Source organism: Camarhynchus parvulus, chromosome 19, assembly GCF_901933205.1.
Source record: "Camarhynchus parvulus chromosome 19, STF_HiC, whole genome shotgun sequence".
In the NCBI taxonomy this organism is placed as follows: Eukaryota; Metazoa; Chordata; class Aves; order Passeriformes; family Thraupidae; genus Camarhynchus; species Camarhynchus parvulus.
The window spans coordinates 10257887-10270580 of record NC_044589.1 but is presented as its reverse complement, the minus strand read 5'-3'; the positions used below and the strand labels follow the sequence as shown (position 1 = coordinate 10270580).

General features: G+C 48.3%; 1 protein-coding gene across 11 annotated transcripts in view; it reads left to right on the top strand.

The window, feature by feature from the left end:
* The window catches only part of MSI2 (musashi RNA binding protein 2), a 196862-nt gene that overhangs the window by 54882 nt on the left and 129286 nt on the right, over window positions 1-12694 (top strand). The window lies entirely within an intron of this gene.

Here is a 12694-nt window from a genome sequence, read left to right as displayed (position 1 = left end):
GAATTATGAAAATAATTTGAATATCTAAATGACTGGGTCTCCTTGGCCTAAGCAGAGCCCAGAAGCAGGCTCCTGTTCATTTCTCTGACCTCTCTTGGCATGCCATCAGATTGCCCAAAATTGTAGCCCCTGCATAAACACTGTCCTGTTCTTACTGCCTTTGAGTTTCTTTTCCATTAATTTTTTTTTTTTTTTTAAGCTCTAGTGGGTAAAATACATTTTTGTACTTTGACACCACTTAGAGTGAAGGATTTAAAAATACCTCACACACATTGATTTAGCACAAGCTATTTAATCTGGGTTGAGGAACCTCTTTTCACTATTTCACAGTCGCAAGGGTGGGAGGAGAACCCGTTTCCACCTGCCTCAATCCTTGCAGCTTTTATCTGTCCCATACAACAGAAAAGAAATTAGAAGGGGAAGAGAGAGAGAGGCTGACACAGCATAGCTGAGATAGTGGGCATACATAGCACAGGTTTCCTACAATTTTAAATTTATTTTTGTGAACCTTCACCAGGCAAATAGATGCAAATGCTGTTTTAGTACTGAGGAGTGCCTGACCCTGCTGTGCCAGGGCAGGGCTGCCTGGAGCCCTGAACCCCCAGAGGCAGGAGTCAGGTGTGTGTCCCTGGGCTGGAGCACGGGCTGGGAAGGAGGAGAACATTTGAACATTTGGGGTGGGCACACCAGGATCTCCTGGGAGCTCTGGCCCTGGGTGCGGGATCTGGCAGCCTGGCTCCTCTTCACACCGAGGTTACTCACAGCAGCAGCTTGGATGCTTGATGATATTTGTAGGCTTTTAGGGCTCTTCACTCTGCTAATTTGACATTATTGAAGTTCTATTTCCCCAACTGTGCTGTGGGCTAAAGCGAGAATGACAGCTTGCTTGTTATTTGCGTGTGCAATATTTATGTATGTAAATGACTGGTGTGTTTGCCTTTATCCCTCCATATAAATACAAGAGATGTATACAAATATAATGAGGAGGTACAGGAAGCTCATTTTGTTTAAGCAAAACGTGGAGCATTAAGCCATCATGCCCTGACACTTGTTCTGTGCTGGAAGACAAAAAGAGAAGCGTCTGGCTTTTGTTGGGAGACATGAAAGTTGCTGCTGCTTTCCACGTTGGGTATTACGGCTTCAGCACGCCAGAATCATTGGGGTTTTTATTACTATTATTTTTCCTTTTGGTGAAGACTGAGAAAAGACAAAGACTAAAAATAAAACCCATAATTTTTGATACAACTGTGGAAACATGGTTAGTTCTAACACAGCAGGTGGCTAAGGGACTCGATCGGCAGAAACCAGCAGTGCTTTCAGTGCAATCAAAGTTAAGTGCAGAAATTTAATTAAATGGTAGCAAGGCTGGCAGAAACTTTGTAAAGCAGCAGTGCATTGTCAAATCTAACAATTATTCCAAGGAACACAATCCACAGATGGCGTCTAATTGATAAATTAAGGTTCTGGTGCCTGATTCCGCTTACACTTAAAGGTTCTCTTTTCTTAAACAAAACCTTAAAATTTTAAGGCTGCATCGCTGTTCTGAAAATATAACAAGCTGGGCTGGGTTTTTTGGCTTGAGAAATGCATGCTTTGTGTTAAAGGAGAAGGCGTTTGCCTTCTATTTTCCCTGTCTGACTTTCATTCCAGGGAGGATGTGGGGTGTTGCTGGTAAGGTGCTTACCTGGAATCTCAGGTATTTAGACCTCCTGTAGCTGCTGGGGCAGGCAGTCACATAATCTCTCCCAGCTTTTACAAGCCTTTCCCTTTGCCTGTCTGCCCCTTGAAGCTGTCTGTGGATTTTTGGGCATCAGCAGCAGCAAATGCAAACCCTTCAGAGCTCTGTGCCCTGAAGTGGAGCTCACATCTCATAGCTGGGGTCACATTGCACATCCTTTTGGAAGGGGTTCTGGGCTGCTTTTCAGTTCCCCCTCACCCTGGTGTTGGTGTGAGGGGACCCAGAGTGTATCTGCCAGCTCCTGCAGCAGCCCAAGAGCAGCTCCAGGTGACATCCTGGATGCCTGGAGAGTTTAGTAAAACAAACAGGCTTTATTTTCCCTCCTTCTGAACTCCAGATATATCAGGGATATTTTGTCTCTGTGTGTTTTTGATTTCCATGTGTAAATACTGTTCACTTCCCAGGGTTCAGCATAGCACTTCAGAGAAGGGGCAGGAAAGATTGAATCCAGCTCTTCAAATACACTTGGCATGTTGTCCTCTAACGCTGGAGAGGGTCTTTTCCCCATAGCTAGTGGCACTTTCCCTCCCAGCGTAGTGTTTTGAACAAGGATGGGAGTTGAAAGGGCAGGAGAGCACATAATAGCTGTGTGGAGTATGGAGATACACACACACCTGTGTGCACAATAAGTGTTTGTCCCTTGCTGGAAAAGGAGGAAAATTGTTTGCCTTCCAATTCAGTCTTTTCTTCTTTATTTAAGCAATTTTAGAAGATGGATGCAAAGGGAAATGATAGTTTCATTGTATTTGTTGTAAACCCAGGGCACAGATGCCCTAATTGCTCTTGTGAGTTTTTTGTGTGTGTTTTTTGGCATTGCCCATGTGGTAGTAAATTCTCCATTAGCTGGATTCCCTGTGATGGAGCTGAGGCCGTTCTGAGCGATGGAGCTGAATCAGTGCTTGTTATTTTTGGTTACTAACAGTATACTTGGATTCAGGAACTCGCCCGCTCCCTTCCCCCTTTCCCCTCCTGTGCCTAAATATATCCCACCAGTCAATCAGCACTGGCAGGCATCAATGCTATGGCTGTCAGATCGAGTTAGCTCTGGAGAGCCAGAGCACTGGCTTGGGTTTTTGGGCTTGGAAATGTATTCAAATAGTGGCATTGTCATTTGACTTGCAAATAAGTGTAGTCTGGTAATGGGGCCCTTGTATGGGAAGAATGATGCAGCACTTCAGACAAATCTCTGTCTTCTTCCCATGAAGCAGATTAGAAATAATACAATCCACACTGGTGTTTATGGCTGCACGCTCAGTGAACACAGACATTTCTGAATTTTCATTAATGGTGGATTTGTAGTTTTTAATGGAACAAAGAAAAAACACTGGAAATCAAAGAAATGCTAATGCCTTCCTGAGAAACTTAGACAACATTTGGTCTAGAGGCAAATCTGCTCTGGTTGGCATTTTCCCTCTTAATTCTTCTGCCCTTATCTGGGCTTGTTGGGTGGTTGGTTGCTGGAGAGCAGCACTTAAGTGAACAGATTATCTTTGCTGCTGCTCCTTCCCAAAGGAAGGGACTGGCCTTTGGTGACGGCATAGCCATTGCCACAGCAACCAGGCAGGATGTCACAGATTCACAAGTGTGATTTTACATTCAGAGCAGCAGCAGGAGCAGATGGATATTGGAAACAAAGTCCCCACCCCCTCCCAAAGCAGCAGCAGCCCTTCTCAGCAGGGCTCTTTGTGACTCCAGGGGTGGCTTCAGTGGGAGCAGGGAGGGCTGGCTGCAGGGTGCTGGTGGCAGCGCTGCCCTGGCAGTGTCACTGTGCCTGTTCCTGACTTTGGGGCTCATGGAGGGAGAATGAGCTCACTCTGAACTTGGGCTCAGCCTAAGCTTGGGTGTGTTTCATTAACTTTGCAGGGTGCTGGTGGCAGCGCTGCCCTGGCAGTGTCACTGTGCCTGTTCCTGACTTTGGGACTCATGGAGAGGGAAGGAGCTCACTCAAAACTTGAGCTCAGCCTTAGCTCGGGTGTTGTTTCGTTAACTTTGCTAGTGGCTTCATTCTTTTGATGCTGAGCTCGGCAGGAGGAGCAGGCCAAGCCTTGCTGTGGTAGTCAGACACGCCGGGAGCCTGGTGCACAGAAGTTGATTGTAACACCCACCCACCGTGTGGGCAGCAGCCTCGGGAACATATGCTCAGTCTGTTTTCCCAAAAAAGACAATATTGGAAACAGATGCAGGAAGGGGGTTGCACTCAGTAAAATGTGAGGTCAGGGGCTCTGGTTTGAAGCGCAGGGATCTTGTTCAGCATCCCAGCTGAGGGCTCTCCAGGGAGGCTGCAGAGTCACACACCAGGTGCAAGGGGGGCAGGAGAACCCCAAAATCGCTGTCACAGCCACCTGCCCTTGTCACAGTAACCCCGTCCCTGCTCTGTGAGCCTGGTTGCTGTCCTGGTGCTGCAGTCCAGGCCCCTGGGTTGTGCCCAGGTGCCAGAGCCTTGCAGGGGCACCCCTGGGGGTACCCGGGGCCAGCTGAAGCTGTGCCCTGGGCTGACTCCTGAGCAGAGCCTGCTGCCAGACTCTGCCGAGCAAACACTTGGGGCTCCTCCTGTGTGTTATGGCCACTTTGGTGCTGATCTGAGAAAGAAACAAAACTCGAAAGCCCTGGAGCTCAGGTGACTCGCCCAGACCTGGCCAGGTCTCCTCAGAGACTCCTTATTCTGCTGAAAATTGTAGGCTCCGGTCTAGTGGGCTGAGGCACTCTGAAATTATGCTCAAGTTTAAAGTTTCAAAGGAGTTAGGTATCAAATTTGCACTGACTTGGATTTCACTAAGAGCAGAGTATCTATTTTTGTCTTGCAGCAGTAGGGTTGCAGACCAAGATCCCCTTGTATTTTTATTTTATTTGACTTTGAAAACACCAGCTGTGATCCTCTACACAGTTACTGGTATGAAGCACATGAAATTTTAATTAGCTTGGGTGAAGAGAAGGGAAGTTCTGGTAATTGATTTAATATAAAAATGCCCCTCTGCTTTCTTTAGTTTATGTGCTGGAAAGATTGTATTAGAAATTTTCCTATAACAGAGGAGATTTAAATGCACTTTTAGGACTGTCTTGAAATCAAAAAGTGAAGTGCCTCTAAACTATTTAGAGGAAAGGTACTATTGATATTTCACTATTTCAGATAAAAGTAGATGATATCATTATTATAATTTCTGTTATTTTTACTATTAATATCTTAATGGAGCCAGTCAGTGAGTGCTGAAAAGTGAACAAAGGAGCATTAGTGCTTTATATCCAGGCTGATCAGACTCCGCTGGTGTCACTGTGGTGGTGGGACATCACAGGAATTTCCCTTGGTGGGGCTCCCGCCTTTGCTTTCTCCTGACCTGCTGTGCCCACGTGCTCAGGGCTCACCTGTGTGCTCAGGACTCACCTGTGGGCTCAGCTCCCAAGAACCTGCAGGCAGATTCCTGCTGCTTCAGAGGGAAAACCCCAGGCACAGCTGGTTGTGTGCCTGCAGGTGACTTTTCCCAAAGGCCAGACTCCTGTCCCAGTTCAGACCCTGCTGCTGGCACCTGGACTCCTTTGCTCACCTGTGCAGAGCTTTTGGCCTTTCCTTCTGCCTCTGTCCCTGCACAGAATTTCTGGTTTTCTGCTCTGCGTTCTTCTGTGCCTCTTAACGAAGCAATGAAAGAGAAAATCCCTCTGAACTCCCCAGGTGGCTCTGTAAGGAATACAGTGACGCTGGTATTAATACCTGCTCGACCTGGGAGAGGCTCTTGGTGCTGGGAGTGATCTCGGTGCTCCCCCAGTATTTTACAGACACGCACTGAAAAGCCTCTTTATTCAGTTTGACTGTTGCTATTATGTGGCGAGGCATTCAATAAAAGTTGTGATTTATGAGATGTGTGTGGCCGTTGTTGTTTTTTGCTCTGTCATCTATCAGGGAGAGAAAAGCCAGGCCTGATAATTCTTGGCACTCGGTTTTTTCAGTTAAGAATGTCAGCTGTCAGGCTGTCAAGAGAAGTTATTTCTCTGGATTTTTTTTTTAATAGGCAGAGATCCTGCTTCATACTGTGCTGGGTTGATAAGGGAGTGCTTTCTGTGCTGCTGAAAAGTGTGTCCCATGGTAAGGCCCTTGGTGTGTGCCCACTTAAACTTCAGTGCTTTGTGTTTTCAGTGTGTGACAGCACTTGATTGCTTAATATACAAATGCATTCACTTTCTTTTTTTGCAGCTTTTATGTGGTTTTTTTTTCCCTCTTCTCCCTTTCTCTCCTCCTGAATGGAATGGGGTTTTTTTCCCCTTCTCTGTGACTAGGTATTTAAAAAGTGCTCTTTTGCAAAATATGTGCACATTAGATAATCTGGTGTTGCATAAAAGCTCTTTCATATTTTGGGGGCTTTATGCATGCATAAAACAGGCCTAATTGAAGATAGAGGCTGTTTGTCACGAATGTGAAAATAAGGATAGGGGACAGAGGGGAAGAATTATGTTAAATACCAGGGTGATGTGTTTTTTTCTCTTTTCCTTATTAGTTATTTGCAAAAATGTATCAAAAAGTCATTTTGATACAGTGCACAATAGTATCACAAACTTGTGCTCTGCATCCTAAGTGCCTGGTTAGAGCACAGTTAGAAGCTGAAATCATTCCTCGATTAGTCCCTGGAGTCCTGTAGAAGTCTTTAACTCTCCGCATGTGGTCTGTGATTTAACAGTGGATGAAGGATTGCTGAGCTGCAGCTGTGTGGAGAACCTCACATTTTCCAATCTGCACAGGACCCATCAGAGCCTCCCCAGAGCTGGCAGCAGGTTTGGGGCAGAGCTTGGGGCTCAGGAGGGGCAGGCTCTGGTGGGTGGCAGATCCCTGTCAGGGAGCGGCAGGGAAGGTCTCTGCAGCTCCTGGGGACATGGGCCTGGCTTGCAGCTGTCATGGTGTGGCTGCAGGTACAGCTTGTGGAGACCTTGTTTTGGTGAGTCAGTCTCCATGGAAAAGGCAAACATTTCCTCTGTGTAATTCAGTCTGCATAGCTCACTTACACGCTGTGCAGCACGTTGGAGGTGCGAGGCTGAAGAGGTGGGATGAAAGGTTTGATTGTTAACCTCTGTGAGCTGTTTTAATGTACAGCACTGTGTGTGTGGCTCAGAGGTGGTTCACGGGTCCTTACAAATGTTTTAGTCCTGTGTCTGTCTGTCCAAGTCACGGCACAGGGCTCCTGCACTTACATTAAAATTCCCACTGTAGGTACAGGTCCTGCAGCTCTCAGGAGGAACAAAATCTCCAGGTGGGCAGCTGAGTGTAGGTCAGGCTGGGTGGGTTCCTGCAGTGCCCAGCACCCCTGGCTCTGGCAGGAGCTGTGCTGTGGGTACAGCTATGGGGTCAGGCTGGGCTGGCACTGTTCCTGCAGTGCCCAGCACCCCTGGCTGTGGCAGAGCCCTGCTGGCAGAGGTGCTGCTGCTGCTCCTGCAGCGCTGCTCCCAGCACAGCCTCAGGAGCTCAGCCCTGCAGCAGGCAGATGTTAACAGTGCTCACTCTTGGCTGGAGTCACTCTGCACAAGTGCCTGTTCATGGGAAGTTGTCCCAGCTTTTCATGTCCTGCCAGACCTGGAAATCCAGTCATCTCAGTGACTTGGCCTTTTTATGCGACATTTTTGGCAGTGTTGTAATGATCTAGGTACTTGAAAGTCTGTGAGTGTATTGAGCTGTGATAGGCTTTGATACTGGCAGGGTTCTTGTGCTGGGGAAGGTGGGGAAGGAGTGTACATCCAGCCAAGTGTTTATTCTCAGTAACATCATTATTATTAGAGACCTGTTGGTATTATAGATCAGGTAAGAGAGTCCCTCCATCATAGCTGGTGTTGCTCTGTGAGCCAGTCCAGCACCTGCACAGCTCTGAGCTGCTGCCTTGGACAGGGAGCTGTGCTGGGGCGTCCTGAGGATCTGCTGTTGGTGTCCACAGCTTGGTTGGTAGCACAGAGCTTGGCTGTCTCTGCTCAGGCTGGGCTCCCAAGGTGTCCCTCAGGCTGGCATGGGCTTAGTTCCCTCCTGTCTGGGGAAGTCCCTGAGCTGCTGTGGGGAGCCCAGGCCTGTGGTGACAGTGGTGCTGGATGTCCTGGCACAGCTCCCTGTGGGACAGGAGCATGAGAGGTGCCTGCTGAGGTGGGCAGGCAAACCTGGACCCATCAAGGTGCTGCTCAGAGCTGGTTTCCTTCCCCTGGCTGCTGAGTGTGTCCTGCCCCAAACGCCAGGCACAACCACATCCCTCCTCACTGAACCTCCTGCCAAGTGCTCGGGGTTACAGTGTTAACAGCTTTAAATAAATTCTTCCTGGAGATAACTGATTTATTGGGCTCCTACCCTTCTGAGGGCAAAGCCAGTCCCAGTTAACAAAGCAGCGTGGGGCAGTTATCACTGTGGGCAATAAATCTTTTGATGTTGGGTATGACTGGCTGATGGGCTTGGGGAGCAGAACTGCAGACAGAGTGTGGCTTCAGCACGGGCTGCTGGCAGTGCCTGGCGTGACACAGGAGTGGTTCTGTTTGTGTACCCAGGTGTGTGCTGGAGGGGGACCCTGGGCTGCTCTTGGCCAGGAGGCAGCTGTGCCACTGTCCCTGCTGTGCCACTGTCCCTGCTGTCCCTGCTGTCCTCGCTGCTGGTGTGGTGGCACCGCGGGCAGCACCTTTGCTGCTGGTTTCACAGTGTGCCTGCCCTCCTCATTCTCAGCAGGACATCCAGGGGCAGGAAGCAGGGATGTGTCAGCTTTAGGGAGCAGCAGAAGGGCCCCTGTGTGGTGACCAGCTCCTCTTCCAGCCTGCCATCCCTGTCTGGCTCTCAGTCCTGGTGGCACGTGGCTGAGAAATGAGCCCTCCAAGCTCTGGTGGGGAGATGCTGTTGCTCCCTGGTGGCATCTCTGTTTGAATAAACAATTGCTCCCAGACCTGTGGCGTGGTTTCCAGCGCTGGGGAGAGATTTCTTGCTGGGTTTGTAAAAATGATCTAAATGGATCCGACATTGTGGCCATAAAACATCTGTAACATTACACATTTAGTTATGTTGCTAGAGACTTGAGTTCATTTTGATGGGCAGTATTTTATCTGCTACTTTTCCCCTTCTGAAAGCAAAGCTTTCTGTAGAGGAGGATTTATAGAAATATATTTCTAGTACAAAAAAAAGTCATGCACATTAAGATGTTGGAGTAAAGGAGAATAATGTCTTTTTTTGGAGACCTTGGCTGATTTATCTCTTGCTTGGTAGTTTGATATGGCCATCCTAGCTAGGAACAATATTTTTTTATTCTTCCTTTAATAACAATAATGTCAGTAACAATGTCTTGTGCTATTCCAGCATCTTCAAATCAGACTTGCAGCAGGTTAGGCATTTAATGAGTGAAACCTCACAGGCTCCATTGAGCTGTGGGGATATATTTCTGTTCTTTTTGTGGAAATCAAGGCACATAGCACTCGATTGTGCAACGCACTCAACCTAATGAGGCTTCCCCAAATGCTGTGAGTTCAAATGTGTGCTTAGATGCTGAGCCCTACAGTCTCCAGCTGAGCTTCTCCCAAGCCTCTTTGATAGTCAGTGCTGTGCAGGCTGAAATGACTTGCCCTGTGGTCACTGAGTGAGTAAACATCACACAGGGAGACAAGCTCTCGGAGCTGGGAGATGCTGCCTTCCTTTGGAAAAAGTATGGATGTTTTCTCTTGCCTTGCTTCCCCTCTTGGTTTGTGGTGCAGCTCCTCAAGGGCCCTTTTATTCCCAGTCAAGGGTTATTTGATCTGCTTTGGAGTGACAAGGATGTTGGTTTAATAAAGGCTGGTGGGCTCCCTCCCTGGCAAGGGGAGCATCTCCCCTTGGTGAGCTGGAGCTGGGAGTGCTGCAGTTCCTGAAATTCACCAGCCCATTTGTGTGCGAGGGGGAAAGGATAAAAGCAAACACAGCATTTCATAAAGCTGGGAAAGTATTTCAGCAGCGGTAACAGGCAAATCTGGGCATTTTGCAAGATTTTAGTGGTCTCGCATCAGAGGGAAAGCTCAGCCCTGTGCAGAGCCTTGCAGCTCCATGGGCTTGACTCAGCAGATGAAGTCGAACCTGCTCATCAGTAACTGATTGCCATGTGCAGCTAGAGTATGTAGATGAAATTAATCAAGGCTAAGGGTTAAAGTTTCCATTTGTTCTTTTCAGAGAAATCATCTGGAGTGTGTTGGGAAGGAGGTAAATTGCTTCACACATTTCTTATTCCTTCCTGTGAATTTTTCTTGTTTTAGCAGATTATCTAGAATCTTAACAGAGGGCTCCCATCACTGATTTTAGAGGGTTATCATGAAAAATTAGTTGATACTAACTTAGAAGCATTTAAATTATGTCATGCTCTCTGCACTGTAGAGGCAATACATTTCTTTGGACTGGCCTCAGTGTTTGGAGCTGGAAGAATTTACAAACTCTGGCAGAATCCTTTTCCTCTGCAGCTCAGGCTGTGTTGTTGGGTTCTGTTGAACGCTGAGTTACAGGGCTTGGCCGGAGCTTCCCAGGAGCCTTTTGTCACTGACGCTGGGGCAGGCTGGGGGTGTCAGCACGTCTGTCCTGGCCCAGCTTCCTGCTCCTCTGCACAGGAGAGTGCCTCTCACTGCTGCCCTGCACACCCTCCTGGGCTGGGAGAGCAGGGACAGCCAGGGGCCTTCTCCTTCCACTGATCTGGGTGAAAAATCAGGGCTTGGGCTGTGTTTTGGGAAGGTGAGCAGTTGGTTCCCCACCTCTGTCCATCCTGCTCCACCTTCAGAGCTGTGCTGCAGATCGACCTTGAACATGCCCTTGGAAACATTGTCCTCCACCAGGACATTAAACTGTGGCAGCCAAAGGTGTTCTGGTTGTATTTTGGCCATGGCACAGGACATTCCTTTGGGAAGGTGGTGTAACATAGGTGAGGAACTGATGCAGTGGGAATGGTCAGTTAATCTGTGCTCCCACTGAGTACTGCTGGCAGGGCTTCCAAAGGAGGTCCCTGGGCAGAATGCCATCTCCCCCTTCCTTCCCTTCCCTCTTCTCTCTCCCTCTCAGCCTGCACAAGGTGAAGTTTTGCCAGTAGCCTGTAGATTGAGGACGAGAGGCTTAATTGCTTCCCACTGGGGCCTTTGTCCCTCATTACTTGGGCATTGCAGAAATTCCCCCTCCCAGTCATGTTGGGCAGTGCTCTCCATTTGTGGCCCTGAGATGTATTAATTTAAAAATAATTATCTTCATTTAAGGTTATTAATGCAGTTTTTAAGCGCTGCTGAACAGTAATCAGGCAGGGCAGGTTGGATAAGTTGTCTGCACTCAGTGAATATTTAAAGTTACCTTCCTACCATGCCATGCAGGAGGAGCTGAAGCAACCAGGGGGATTTAAATAGGTTTGCTCTGCTCCCTGCTCTTGCCTGTGCTTCTGTAACCTGTAAAAGAGTTAACTGGAGCACAGGAGGTGGGAGCAGCCCTCGGGGATGTGATATAACTGGTTATAGCGAGGCTGTGGGGCCAGGAGCTATTCCTGGCCTCTGGAGGGGGGAGCCCTGGCCCTGGTGAATTTTACTGTATCTTTTGATACGAAGCTTGCAGGCAGATTTTGCTCGAAAGACCTGCTGAGCTCTCACAGCTGGGGCCAATTTTCAGGCTTGGATCTCCCATGCAGGGAGCTGTGTGTGATGGTGCAGGTAAAGGTGTTCTGTGCCTGGAGAGCTGGGGGTGTATGGGACACCAAACCTGGACAGCAAACCCTTTTTTTGGGAACTGTGGCCCACGGCAGGCTGCCATCACCTGGCTGTACCTGTGAGTGGGGGAGTGAGGGGCTGGGAGTTATCCCTGGGAGTTTAACCCAGCAGCAGTTGGGAAGATGGACCAGGAAGGGCTTTGCTTGGCCCCTGGCCAGGTTTGCTCATGAAACTCCAAGGATGGTTTTGGCAGTTGCTGCCAGTTCAGTCTGTCTTGGAAAAATCAGTTTGTGTGTTCTGCCTCCTGCTGATGCTGCAGCCACCAGGGAGGGAAATGCACCAAAACCCTCCCAGCAGGAGCAGCAGAACCCAAGGCAGCCAAAATCCAGGAACAGAGCAGGGACCAGGTTTGGTTTCTGAATGGGTTAGGAGAATATAACCCATGTGTATTTTCCCAGAAATCAGGGGAGCTGATTTACCCCCTGGGAATGTGCTTGGATTGAAGGGCTCTTTCATTCCCTCGTCCCTTCCATAGCCTGAGCAGTTCTCACAGGATGACAGGAGCTTACACAGGGGTCAGGCACAAGGTATTTGCTCCGTTTAAGTCTTGCAGAAATCCTGTTTTGAATCCCTGAGTGTGCTGTACGTGGCACCCAAAGCCAGCTGCCTTGGAGGGATTGCTGTCCCCTGCTCCAGTGCCCAGCTCAGCACCCCAATCTCTGTGCAGAGCACCTGGAGCAGGATGGTTCTGGCTGTTCCCTGTGAGCATACACAGCTTGGCAGCTTCCACTAAACGCTGCCTTTTTCCTCCTGTCTTTGCATCACATTTCAGTTGAGTTTTTAATAGCTTTTTGGAACTTCCTAGGGGGATCCCAGAGGCAAAAAACTAAAAAAAACCTGGAGAATTCTTATGGTGTGTGCTCTGCCAAAGAAGCCTGGCAGTTCTGTTAACAAGATCACTTCCCCTGTTACATGAATTATTGTTGGTTTTAATTAGAAGTAATGCTGTAGTTTGAATGTACAGCACAATGGGGTATAAAATGCAGTTCAGCACAGATACCAAAGCTGGTTTTTCCAATTATAAACCTATTTAGAAGGTGGATACACTAGAAATGATGGAATGCCAAACTGCAGATGAGGTGAGCAGGCTGGGATACACGTGCACCCCTGCCCACGCTGTTGTAGGAGAGAGAGGAGAGTGCTCTGGAAAAGAGTTACATATGCATAATTAGCTTAATCTGAAATTAATGCTAATTTCAGCAATTTGTGATGCAGATTCACTATTAGTGCTCTAGTCCACTTCCACTACAACTGAGAAGTTGAGGA